Raw genomic sequence first — 14,390 nt, forward strand, 5'->3', positions numbered from 1 at the left:
GGCAGATAAAAAATTTAAGGATTACTATTCATTGGGACAACCATTCTACAATTGCAATGCAAGAAATAAGTGTTCTATAGTTACAGCAACCACGTAAACATTTCTCTATCGTTTTATGAGATTTAATAATAGATGCTTAAATTCGGTCATAAAACCCCTAGCTATATTGCGATCTTTTAGTAAAAGCGTCTTCTCGAAAAGGAAATTACGGAGTTTATGGCACTTACAACTTTTCCCTGCTGCCTTTCCTTTCGCCCTTATCTTCTCGAGGTCATCAACATAATTATACTCTGTCCATGTCAGCGCCGGCCCACAGAAAAAAGATACAATGTGGATGGAGAAAGTCGACTTCAATTTGCCCCAAACACTGTAACCCACCAGCGAAGATATGATTTCTTTCAGGCAGACTTAGATGACTTGAATAACTCTTAAGCAGACGAAGAATTCGGTGGGACGGGAACTATAGATCTGTGCGCAATGGATAGGAACAAGTAGAATACACGATTCAACTGACTATAACTAATTGACTGCGAAGGAATTTGGAGAATAGAAATGGAGTTAGAATTTGTAGAATAGAAATGGAGTTTTTCATAATTCAAAAGATTGGATCGAACATGACTTACTTTAGGTAGAGGACACTAACTATAATAGAAGTAAGAGTTACATATTCTACCCTTATAGAAAATGCCATTACAGGACATGGTGTTGTGCCAGATCTGCACAACAATCCCGGATAGAAGAAAGGAAATGGAATCCTCCTCATGTGCACCTCCCATTTCTTCTTTACCACCATCCTGGTTATTGAACTCCCTGCTGGAAATCATCGAGATCTCTAACTTCACAACTACACGGAACGCATCAAAGCTATGTCCCAAATCCCAATTCTATTCCCGCGCCTAAAACCACACATAATTGCCCACCTTGATTTCCGTGAGGGAAAAACAATAAAATAAGAAGTTTGTCTTCATTTAAGATGAGCATTATCAAGGAGAGTGAGTCAGGAGCACATGGTATTCAAATCATACTCACAATCTGAGGTCATATATAAGACATGCGTTTCTGGTCATCATGAGACCTTGCATAGGAAACCATAAGTATACGGTGTATCTATCCATTCATGATATTGCATGCCAGTCATTTATTGGAAGAAAATGGGCTGAAGCCAGTGACATAATCGTCCACATTCTAGTCCATTGCACCTGTCCCGTCAATTGAACTTGTGCGTTGTTGTCCACTAAATAACACATTTTTTTGTGTAAAAGAGCTTTTCATGCCATCGTTTCACATCATCATCTTTTCCTTCCGTATTGAAGGACGGCGCCGAAATATTTTTCTTATTACAAATTGTGACTATATTAAAAATGCAACAATCCAACGCTAGATTCATAACACCCAATGTTTGATTTCGCTGACTCTATTAATTATTAACTTAGATTCTGAAAATGAGTAAAAATCTTAATGAGAAGAGACCTTCGAGAAGAGATTGAATAGCATTAAAGATACTCTGTCTCTCAACCACAATGTTATAAAGGACTATCAGGGTAATTTAGTTGTGGATTTGGATTTGGAGAAGGAAAAAGGTAATGAGGAGTCTCTGGTTCCAGCAAGAGGACTCATGTCAATTTGAAGAGGAAGGCAGACAAACCCCAATTTGACCTAGCTCCCCTTTTCTCTCCTTGATTTCTGTTGGGTTTTTTGTTGGTTTTTTGCTAGTGTTGGGCTGACGATGTCTATGTTTTTCTCTATGGGCAGCATTTTGTTTAACAGTTAAGCTTTTCATGTCTAATTTTGGTTGTGACCTTCTGTAAAGGTTTTCAGTTCCCTTCAAAACCCATTTTTTTCCGTAATAAAAAACATAGATTCAGAAAATGATGAAATATATCTTTGAAGGGGAATAGAATCTCCTATAATAGAGTAATTAAGCAAGCGTTGTTCTAAGTTCAATTCTTGTCAAGACTAGTTAGTAAAAAAGTTTAATAGGCTATGAGAAATATACTAGATGAATCAATGTCCATCAAAGATTTATATGGAAGTAATAAAAGAATGGCAAAAGCTTTATACAATTATAATTGTTGAATATTTATTTTTAATAAGTAATAATAAGTAATTTTGTCGTAATTGTGCAGATAAAGGAAGTTAAGGGTTTATTAACTATTTTACACTATCCCTACAAGAATTATGGATCCTCTTACACAAATCCCCAAAAATATGGCTTCGGGATGCTCTAGTTCGCAACAACCTTGCCTGCAAAATCCCTCCATTGATTGCTAGTTTGCTTTGAGTAATACTTGAAATTGGAGTTCGCATAACCCAAATCACATCAAGTGTTCTCATATTTCAACTCCTCACTTTGATTCAGATTTCATGAACAAGATGTGGGAGAGCAGGGGTCCAAACCAAAGGTTTGAGGCAAACAAGGGAGCCTTCTCTCCATTTACAAATGACAAAGGAAAAGCCTGCCCATCAACTACCTTCCTGGTTCCTTTATTTGTTACTGGTCTCAATAACATTCCTATTCATAATTTAGACAATCACAAAGTGGCCAATTTAGGCTCTTTAAGGAGAAGGGATTGGGATACCAATCAAAAAACAAAGATGCCAAATGCACACATTGCAAAGAATTCTGAATGTTCCCTATTGTTCAGGGAAAAAATGTTCCCTCCTCATCCACATTTCAATCATTCTCTTCAGAAAAGGAGATGGGAGAGGAAACATATTAGAGGATGGAATAAAAGGAAAGAAATAGGTTTCAATAAACTACTATCCAAATTCCAAGGTCAGATAAATAGGAAAAGCTTAGGTAGCAACCTCTTTGTGGTGCTTGCGGATTCTATTGAAGGGAATGTAAACAAGATGAAGGAGAAATCTTTTATGGTTAAATGGCATGGTATGGGTGGCTTTGATAATGAAATCTTGGATGTTTAAAAAACCAAATTACTAAGAGGGGGGGTGAATCAGTATTCCCTTATAAAAGGATAAAAAACTTAACTTTTGAAACTTAAGTTATTATCAATTAACTTCAGCCCAAAAGAAATGCATGTAACAAAATTGAAATGAAAGAAATACACAACCATAACAGAGACACCAAATTTGTATATGTGGAAAACCCAAAAGGGAAAAACCATGAAGAGGGTAAACTCTCAGGAAAAATATAACTAGTTATATGAAGATTACAAGGTTGATTGGGTGGAATACAATGGCTTACTTCTGGAAGGCTCACTGCCAAAAATAGAGAAAAAAATGAAGTGAAAAAGTTTCATCTACACATGCATGGGATTAGTTCTTGATAAGCTCAGACATCCAAACAACTACTTGCAGCAAACCCTATCAAGAATCTCTGCAATTCTAATTCAATCTGTTTTCTCCAATCACTGTTGCACCAATCTTGCTTTTCTTCTTCAACACACAAACTCACGAACATTCACACTTGCACTTACACATGCTTATTCACTTCACTCTGTCTTCTTCAATCCATCTCTTCTTCAACTCATCTCACAACCAAATCAGATCATAACATATATATATATATATATATATATATATATATATATATATATATATACATATATATATATATACATATATATATATATATATATATATGTATGTATGTATACATATATATATATATATATGTATGTATACATATATATATATATATATATGTATGTATACATATATATATATATGTATGTATACATATATATATATGTATGTATATGTATATGTATATATATACATGTATATATCTATATATGTGTGTGTGTGTGTGTGTGTGTGTGCTATTGATATATGCATCAACTTGGCCTTAAGAACACTTTCTCCAGGAATACTTTTTCATCGATATTCTACATGATTTCCTCCAAGAATATTCCAACGATCAAATTACATGTTACAAGAACTAGAATAAAAAACAAAAACAAAAACATTTAAGGCCGACTAGACTCGTAATGAACATATCCTCAAACTTCTACAAGCATGCTTTTGAAGCACAACATGATCCAATTGACATACAAAAATTAAGATTATGAACAACGTATTTCCAAAATATCTTAACTAGAAATCGAAATGCGGAGGAATGCGCAACACTGAAATCACACTCAAACACCATCAATACTGAATACACTTCTAGAGGACAAATTATGAAGCACCAAAATAATTGCTACAACCAACACAAAAACTCGAGCAACATTTACATACTCGCAACACACATGTTTAGAGCAATATCATTACATCTGTAGTGTTTGCAATGACTGCAACACATCTGCAACCCAACACATCAACAATGTTCATCGCCTTTATGCATGCATACCTATCTTTTACTTTTCTACATTATACATACCTATTTTTCACTGTTTTGCAACATACATACGTATCAGTGCTCTACAACACTTATACATACTGCTCTACAATTGACTTGCTATATTCAAACCAATTTGGATCACTAGGTTTAACATCAATGACAACCAAACATATATTTCTAACAAAATCCCCCTTTGTCATTCATGGAAAAACAATTATCACTACTTTTCTCTCCCTTATAAACATATACTCTGCTCTCCATATCTCTCCATATATCTCCCCCTTAGAAAATTCCAATATTTCTCCCCAATTCTCAATATTTCCCCCCCTTTTACATCAAGGACAAAGGGTAAAAAAACTAAAACAAAACTATATTTAGCAAAAAAGGTTTCAATTGCACTTTACATGAAAAATTATCTTATTCCTTTTCTTTAAGTTCTGGAAGAAAGATCTTCCAAGAATTCACTTTCATTCGAAGGTTTACACACAAATTGTCAATCTCCATGAACAAATCAATAACATCAGATGAGGAATTAGGTACAGAAGGATTCTACACACACTTTTCAGCTTCAACAAGTTGACTAGAGAAATGTTCTAATTTAGCTTCAACTATCTCATTCACTTTCCAAAATGTATTCACCACATCTTCTATTTGCCTTAGAATAAATAAAATTTCTGACTACAAAGAATTTATCCGTTGTCTCTATTCAACATCTTTATCACTGAAAATGTCAAATATTTTACCAAGAGAGTTCATCTCAGAATCAATAGAGTCAATTTCAACTCTGAAGTTCTCAATAGTAGCAAGCGACTGAAGACAATACTTGAATACTCTGGCCACATATTCAACACAATTCCTCATATCCTTTATGATTTTAGATAATATTTTTTGCATAGTGATACGCCTTTTCTCCATAGCTTCCTGAACTTCATCTTTTCCAATTGATTTTTTCACGTGATTTTTCAAACAATCTTCAAGCAACTCAACTAAGACATATGGTAAGATATCTACTAGATTCTTCAAATCAATGCTCTTCTAGAAAAGATAATCAACCAAGACTTCTTCAATTTTATCCTGATCATATGATGGATCCACAAGCCTCAAATCACTAATCTTCTTCATGCAATCTTCTTCTTCAAGCATACTAAAAATGTTAAATTCTATTCTGCACAGGTCATCTTCATCCAAACTATCTTCTTGTTTTTCAATTTTGGCGTTCTTTCCTTTAGCTTCTCTAAGGGGTTCCAAATCATCAAGATTAATTACTTCTTTCTTCTCATCAAATTTCTTCACCTTCTTCAATTTTGGAGGAGAAAATGCAACTGATCTCTTTGACCTTCTTCTGTTGGAGGAAAGACACTAATCAAAAGGTCTGATAACACTAGGAACCAAATCAGAACATCACAACTTCTAGAGATTTATGAAATGATATTTGCATGCCTTTTCTTCATCTACTAGACAACTCAGATACCTGTAAACCTTCTTTCCAACCAGGATATTTGATTTCCACACAACATTTTCCTTTAAGGGTAAAGATATCATGAAATAAAGCATCAAACACACAATTAAAGAACCAAAATGGAAAGAATATCTATTCTCTTTTGACATAGTGATATTCTCAATTAATTGCATCAATAACAACTCACATAAATTGAAGTCCTCGCCTTCTTTCAGCATCTGATGTGCAACATACATAGCTATAGCATAGGTAGAACCTTCTTTGTAACACTTATACATATTGCTCAACAACTAACTTGCTATATCTAGACCAATCTTGATCACTAGTTTTGACATTAATTACAACCAAACATATATTTCGAACCATGGAATGGTGGCGAACCAGTTTCCCTAGTAAGATATGTATTCATCCTCTCCAAAACTCTTTTTCCCTAATTGAATGTATTGATTCAAACTTAAAAATTAAACTCTTGCATGGCTCTCCTATTTTCTTTAAAGGTTTAAGATACCATAGAATAAATTGGTCCCCCAACTTCAACCCCTCCAAATACCATTTTCAGAAAATCCCAATATGGTTGAGTCTAGTGGGTCTTCTAGCTAAATACTTGAGCATAGATTCTTTAGTCAATATTGGAAATTCTTTAGGTTCTCTTGTAGGGATAGATGAAGAATTTCTTAATGGAAAATCAGGGGATATTGCTAATATTTTTGTGGAAATTGATACTGATTTATGAATTTATAAAGAGCTTGATATTATTTGAGGCTTTGGAAAATGGTGCCAATCTATTTCCGCATTGCTAAACAAAGTGCCTATTCATTTTCTAACAAGATAAACACTAGAGGTCTGTAGCTCAGGAATTAAAGTGATGGATATAGAGCATTGCAGTGAAAACACAATGCTGAAAGATTTTGAGCATCTAGATCACTATGAGGAGAAAATAGATGTTACTTCCTTCAACCCATCTATAGTTGATAGGCCAGAGTTTATTCATGATCATTCATTGGATCAGGCACAAGTTACACCTATAGAGAAGGCTAGCCTAGAGGAAGGTCAAGATTTTCAACAATCTTTGGATAGAAATAAGCAAAAGGAGTTAGAGCAGATGGTTTCCCCAAGAGAGGAAGATTGTGAATAGTCAAAATTCTTTGATATGTATACAGAGTTGGTCTCAAATTTCAATCTTCAAAATAATCGTAAAATGGTTGGAGATAAGCCCTTGAACAAAGAAGAACTCCTTCAAATGAGGATGGAAGCAGAAAAATTATGAGGAGTTCTTATTTGAAAATAAGATCCTTTCAGACCTTGAGGAAGATAGAATTAAAGAAACTTTTGTAGGTATCTACCAGACGAGCTCTCACAAAGGAAAACCTGATTGTGGAAAACTAGTTGCAAAGAAGAAAGACAGAAAATCACTAAAAACTTTAAGATCAAAAGCAAGAAAAGCCAAAGGTCAAAAAGGATCACCTTAATCTTAAATGCAACAAAGGGGAAGAACCTTCGCACTCAATTATGAGGCTCCTTAGTTGGAATGTTAGGGGTCTAAAGGCTCTTAACAAACAACACTTTGTCAAATGCATCACAAGTACAACAAAAGTTGATATTGTTTTATTCTAGGAAACTAGACTTTTAAAAGATGAAATGTATTCTTTCAATAAAATGTTGGGTGTTTGGGACATGGAGATAGTTCAACCTGAAGGTGCCTTGAGTGGTTTGGCTACCCTCTGGAAAGTTAGGAGCATCTCTTTTGAATTATCGTAAATGCTGGCAAGAGACACTGCAGGTATGTTGTGATATTGTCATTGATGGCAACTCATATCAGTTTTTGCATCCACACTTCATGTTATCATCATTCAGGAGGATTGAGTGGAGATTGTTTGAATTTGGTAAGGTTTGGTAAGATGAACAGGGTATCCAGCAGAGTGTATAGTGCTTTGGTTGGCAAATTATTGTGGTTGAGTATTATTCTTTGTGGATCTGGGAGATGTATTATGGATATGCAGTTTACCTTATTCTAGGTTTATAGCCTCTGGTGATATGTTTTGTGTAAGTTAGAAGATCCAACAATCATATTTTGGCTAGAACAATGGTTATCAATGGTAACATGTGATAACTTAGTTTGTGCATCTTGTAGATCTATTTTTGTGGTTGATTGTGTATTCTAGGTTGATGAGCTGACCTCTGTACACATTTCATCTTTTGTGATGTGCTTGGAGCCGACTTTGTGGTGACCTACATTAGTAATGTGGATATATAAGATAGGTTTATTTTATCATTTTGGATATAGATGTGTGTGTGACATACATGTGTATGAGAAATTGTGCACAATTTCACATGCGCAAGGTAAAGATTTGTGTTCCGGTATGCTGCATAATATCATAACAAAGTTGTATTGTAGAGAAGAGTAAGAATATGTTTTGTGCTTAACCAAAACTATATCCAAACATTTGTTAATGCTACTTGATAGTTCAAAATTCATTGTAATCTCTTGGAAACATTTTATAAGGCAGTGAGGCTTTTGGGTTATAGCCCTATAATTTGAATAGTGAGCTCTAGGTAGTGTGCCTAAATGCATGTGCATTCCCCTATGTAATACTTTTTATACTTTTAGCCGAGTATACTAATATTGTGGGTAAGAATCCCACTATGATTTTTCCCTTAACCGGGTTTCCACGTAAAAATATTTGTGTTATGGTATTGTTGATCTTTGCTTTGTGTTTCTGAACTTTAATTTCTTTAATATGCATTAAGTGGCATAATGGTTAGATCAACAAAGTTAAAAATTTCAAAACTCTTATTCACGCCCCCTCTCAGTGTTCATTGATTCCAATAATTGGTATCATAGCCTAGTTCCTTGGAGGAAGCCTAACAACTTGAGGTTGATCTGAGAAGGTGAATCAATGGATTTTGGTAGTCTTAAAAAGTAGCTGGTTGTTTCTCTTGAAGATCTTGATCAGCCACAAGATGAGAACTGGCAAATGAAAGAAAATCTCAAAGATGTTGAATAATACATTGAAACATTAAAGGATCAGTTGAACAAATCAAGGGAAGAGAAAAAGGAACTTGTTGATCAGTTTAAGAAGAAGGAAAGTTACAACATTGATGAGGAAGCCTTGAGGGAAAAGACAGAAGAATGTGAATGACTAGCTAGAGTGAATACAATCTAGAAGAATGAAATGGAAGTTATTGTAGGGTAAGTGCACAAATATGGCGGTCAAAAAGGGGGGTATAAGTGGACATTTTTATTCAGAAATCAGGTGAACCTGAACTTGGATGCAAAATTTGAAAGTCATCCACTCAAGATATGAAGATAATCTAAGAACAAATATTGTAGTACTCTGAATCTAGTTTCTAAAATACTAAACGATTTAAAAATTGGATAAGATTAAGGATGTAAAATCCTTCACGCACAAAAAATAGACCTTGATTTTTTTTGAAAAACATAACATAGTGTCTAACATGTGCATAAAAAAAGTCATAGTTAGATTTAGTATTTTGAAAAATCCTTTGGCAGAAAGATAGTTAAGAGTTAGCACTAGAGGATGTGTTTTTTTGTGTAATTTTTTGTTGAGTATTTTTTTTTAATGATTTTTCCAATCGAGCACATCCTGAAAATTAGGTACCTATTCATGCATGAAGCATAACTTGCACTAAAAAAATTAAAAATACAAATTTCTTTTTTTTTCAAATTGTAAAGAATCAAGTGCACTACAATAATATATATATTTTTTTTAATTTGGATAAGTAGATCAAAAGTTATTAAAAAAATGGTACACATATCTCTATGAGAACTATGGAGACATTGGTAAAATAAATTCAATAATAATACGTTATTGTTGTTCAAATTTTTTAAAAAATATATTGTTAGAAAACTCAAAAGATGGGTGAAAATATGGTGACAATTTTAGAAATACCCACTTGATGAAGTGTAAACCTGATGATGACAAATTTGCGAAACCAAGTTATTAAAATAAAACACATCAAAAAGGAGGGAAATGGAGGGAAATAAAACTTCCAACCCATAGCTTTGTCATCCAGGCCTATTTCCAAGCCTAAAAAGTCAAAATCTCATATGGGGTACATATTGTATAAGAAGCGCGTACTGGGTACCTATGGTGTAAGAAGCGCGTACACGTTGTTTTTGTTTAAAATTTGGGAGTATGTATAATATGATATTGTATATATAATATGTGTATATACATATAATATATAATTTATATATAATATATTAAGTATATATATACACACATATATGTGTATGTATGTGTATTGTCTCCCTCTCTCCCCATCTCAAGCACGTATAGGGTGCCTCTCTCTCTCTCTCTCTCTCTCTCTCTCTCTCTCTCTCTCTCTCTCTCTCTCTCTCTCTCTCTCGCTCTCTCTCTCTCTCTCTCTTCCTCTTCCCCCCTCTCTTTCCCTCCCTCTACCTCTCTCTCCCTCTCTCCCCTTCTCCCTTCCTCCATAACCTCTCTCTCTCTCTCTCTCTCTCTCTCTCTCTCTCTCTCTTCCTATCTCCCTCTCCCTCTCTCTCCACCTCTCTCTCCCTCTCTCCCCTTCTCCCTTCCTCCATACCTCATCCCTCTCTCTCTTCATCTCTCCCTCCCCACTCTTTCTCTCTCCCTCTCCCCCCCTCTCTCTCTCCCTCTCCCTCCCCTTTCCTTCACATTTTCTTTACTACAAATAGCGCATATGGGGTATTGACATTGTTGAAGGCCGCACTGCAATTGTGTCTGCACTTCTATCACTATTTTATACATAGAAGTAAGTGATTTTTTTAATTTTTGCATGATTTCAAATGATTGAATTGTTTCTCTTATTAGTTTTGCCAATATTATTGTGATTATTTAATAGTTACTATGCTTTGGGATGCATGAGAGGAGTATGCCTAGTGTAAACCTGCCCACCCAGACATGCTCATAAAGTCATTTTGTGCACAAGACAAACATAATCAATTCTAGCATATCTTGCAACTTTGCATTGCATGCAACTGATAGTTTTTGTATCATGTGAAAAAATGCTACCAATTGAAAATGGCTTCGAGTCATCAAAAATTAAGATGTACCATTTTAAAGGAGCCTCACATGACCCCATGGGTTCAAACGGATCAATCATATGTGTCATGGATTGGAAGAAATAGTCTGTCAAAGTTTGACATTTTTTTGGACTCAAGGCACTTGAGAGATGGCGTTGGTAGGGTATGACTCTCGACATTTTGATTCTTTTGGATGCATGAAAGGAGCATGCCTAATGTAAAATTGCCCACCCAAACGTGCTCATGACATCAGTTTTTGCACAGGATGAACAAAATCAATTCTAGCCTATCTTGCATCTTTGCAGTGCATGCAATTGATGATTTTTGTAGCAAGCAAAAAAAAGCTACGAACTGAAAATGGCTCCGATTCGTAAAAAAAAAGAGATAGGCAACTGTAGAGGAGCCTTACATAACCCCACAGGTTCAAATAGATCAATCTATGTGTCCTGGATTGGAAGAAATAGTCCATCAAAGTTTGAAAATTTTTTGGACTCGAGGCACTTGAGAGATCGCGCCGGTAGGGTATGACTCTCGAAGTTCCTATTCTTTGGGATGCATGAGAGGAGCATTCCTAGTGTAAACTTTCCCACCCGAACATTCTCGTGACACTAGTTTATGCACAAGACAAATCGAATCGATTCAAGCCTATCTTGCAACTTTGACAACTTTGACAACAACTGAGCAACTTTTACATCTTTTATCCAAATGAAGCCAAACTTTGACAACTTTGACGATAATTGAGAAACTTTGACAACAATTGAGCAAATTTTACATCTTTGATCCAAATGAGCGCAAACACGAGAACCAAAATTTGACCATTGCGAGCATGAGGGTGCTCTCGCACCACACACATATTGTTGTTTATATTCATATTGTCTATTTTTGTTGTTTATATTCATATTATTGATTACATATGCAAATATTCAGTTAAATTTATAAAAGGTCAGCCACCAAATACAACGAATACACAATAATGAACTGAATACAAGGATTTTTGTAGGGTTAATTCAACATTTTAGAAATATTGTCAAATCATATTCCACAATTGCAATGTTTTTTATATCATATATTTTGGTTGTTTGTATTCATATTGTTGATTACATAGATAAATGATCAATTAACTTTATAAAAGGACAGTCATGAAATACAACGAATACACAATAATGAACTCAGTACATATTTATTGGATCGAATAAAATGCATGTCTTCCAAGTCAATACAAGTATTACAAAAATGTGGCATATGCCATGTCCAAATCGATATACAATAAAAATGTAGAATATATCTACATGTATTGTTCATTCTATGACCACAACTAATACTATATGATCCTAAACTTGTGGTGGATCATCAAAATTGAGCCTCTTCGATGCAGTACACTACTCTGTAGATGGCTGCAAAACCACAATTCAAAATCCAAGTTAGAATTCTTTTGTAGAAAATAGTTCACAATTAACAATATAACTATGAATTTAACTATAACTCCTTTGCAATTGAAATGTAGATTACCTCATCGACTGATCTAAGAGATAATGTCTTCGCTCTCCTCTCCTTGTCACTCTTAGGAGTTTTCTTGAAGACAAACTTAAAAGGATCCACATTGTGGTCGAACCGCGAAGGGGTCTATTGTAGATTAAATGTACAATTAATACAATGTACTAACATAAATACATCAAAATCACTTTAAGGCTATAATATAGAGAACAATGACATACCGGTGCCTGAGATGCTTCTCCAATGGACTAAGGATGGCTCACCATCAATGGAGAAACTATCACTATTACCTATACAAAAAATGATCAAAGATTAAATACAATTAATATAATGATAAGTGTTGTAAGTTAAAAAGAATTGATGTAATATATCAAAGAAAAGTGTACAGGATCCTGAGATGCTTCTCTAGTGCATGGAGGAGGGCTCGCCATGATGAAGTAGCTATGGATATTTCCTGTATGAAAAAATTATAAGATTATAATTTATCAAAAGTTCACATGTACACGTGCATATAATCATAAAATCAAGAAAATAAAGTAGAGATACATACCTTTGCCCTCTCTCGATCCGCGAGCGAATCAAGTGCATTCAACAAATCCACATAGCTCAATGGCCACTATACAAGTAAAATAGACAAAAAACACTAATCAATCTACAAACCCCAACTAAGACAATTTCAACATTTTCAAACAATTGGACAACTAAAAATGTGTTCAATTACCTTTTTCCCATGTTTTGGCATCTTCGAGGAATTATTTTGCTTAGGACAAGGCCTAGATGTGGAGGGGGCACCCTTCTAAAACAAAATTAACATGAGATATTAGTACAGATAATATATTAAACATAATTTTAAAAATATAAAATGAAATGACTTGCACATTCCATCAAAATAATACATAAAAAAGGTTGTACAAAATATGATACTGTATAGCCTTGTAGGCCAAAATTGATCGCTGAGAGCGTGATGTCATCAATCTAGGACATATGGCCCCCTATCAACACCTACAAACCAAAAATTGGACCAAACATTAAAGATAGTATATCTTGTAATTTTTTTGAATTCAAAGTGTACTATTCTATTTTAACATGTTACAAAATTTATACCTCAAGCATCAAAGTTCCAGTTGTAGTAACTGGGGGAGGAGAATGGGATACCGTTGCTGCACCCTAAAATACATATGATTTGTATCAATTTAAATCGATGTATAAATAAAAATTTATTTATGTAATTACAAATTTAAAGTGACTGATAAATAAAATGTTATGAATTCAAATCAACACACCTATGTTTGCGGTTGATAGGGAAACAACATCTCCATCGACTCCTCTATCAGCACCACATCTTCAACCATGTAGGTCTGACATCTACTCCCACAAATTGTACATGAATGATATGTGGATCCATCTGCAGTAGTTGCATCATCCGTCCCTGAGCAATTGACACACACATGTTGAATGGGCTCTTTGTCGCCACATGGAGCAACTAATAGCTCATTGTCCAATACAAGAGGGTGTGCTAATTGTGTCCCATGTTGGATGATGACACCAGTCAATGTTGTGGCCTCTTAACGAGTCTGTAGCTCCATCAACTCTTTCATCTCTACTAGGAAAACCTGATGCACCTTGGGTTTGGGTGCTAGGGGCGACGACTCTCCGGGGCTACTCGCCTATGGGCTCCAGGTCTATCTTGGGCAAAGCTGCCACCTCTACCATGGAACTCTCTCATGTCAAAATAGTTTGGTCGCACATTGAGGACAAACTCATAGTATACTTTTCTCAAAAAATACAATGGAACCTCATAATTATTACAAGGTGGATCATCAAAGACTATCCACCACCTCTACCAAAAAAGATTCTTCATCTGCACATCAGTACACCAATGTATGGGAAACCTCTTTGCATTAAGAGGTAATGACTAACTAGTTTTAGGATCAACAAAAAGGGCACATATTTGCTGTTTACTAATATTTTGGTTTTTCACTCCCTCATATGATAACCCACCAGCATAGTATTGACAACACATATCCCTAAAGTTTCCCCATTTTGTAATTTGTGTGGAAATGGTTGTGGCAGCACTAGCTAATGTTTCTAGGCTAGTGGAGAGG

The sequence above is a fragment of the Cryptomeria japonica genome, chromosome 1 (assembly GCF_030272615.1).
Source record: "Cryptomeria japonica chromosome 1, Sugi_1.0, whole genome shotgun sequence".
NCBI lineage: Eukaryota > Viridiplantae > Streptophyta > Pinopsida > Cupressales > Cupressaceae > Cryptomeria > Cryptomeria japonica.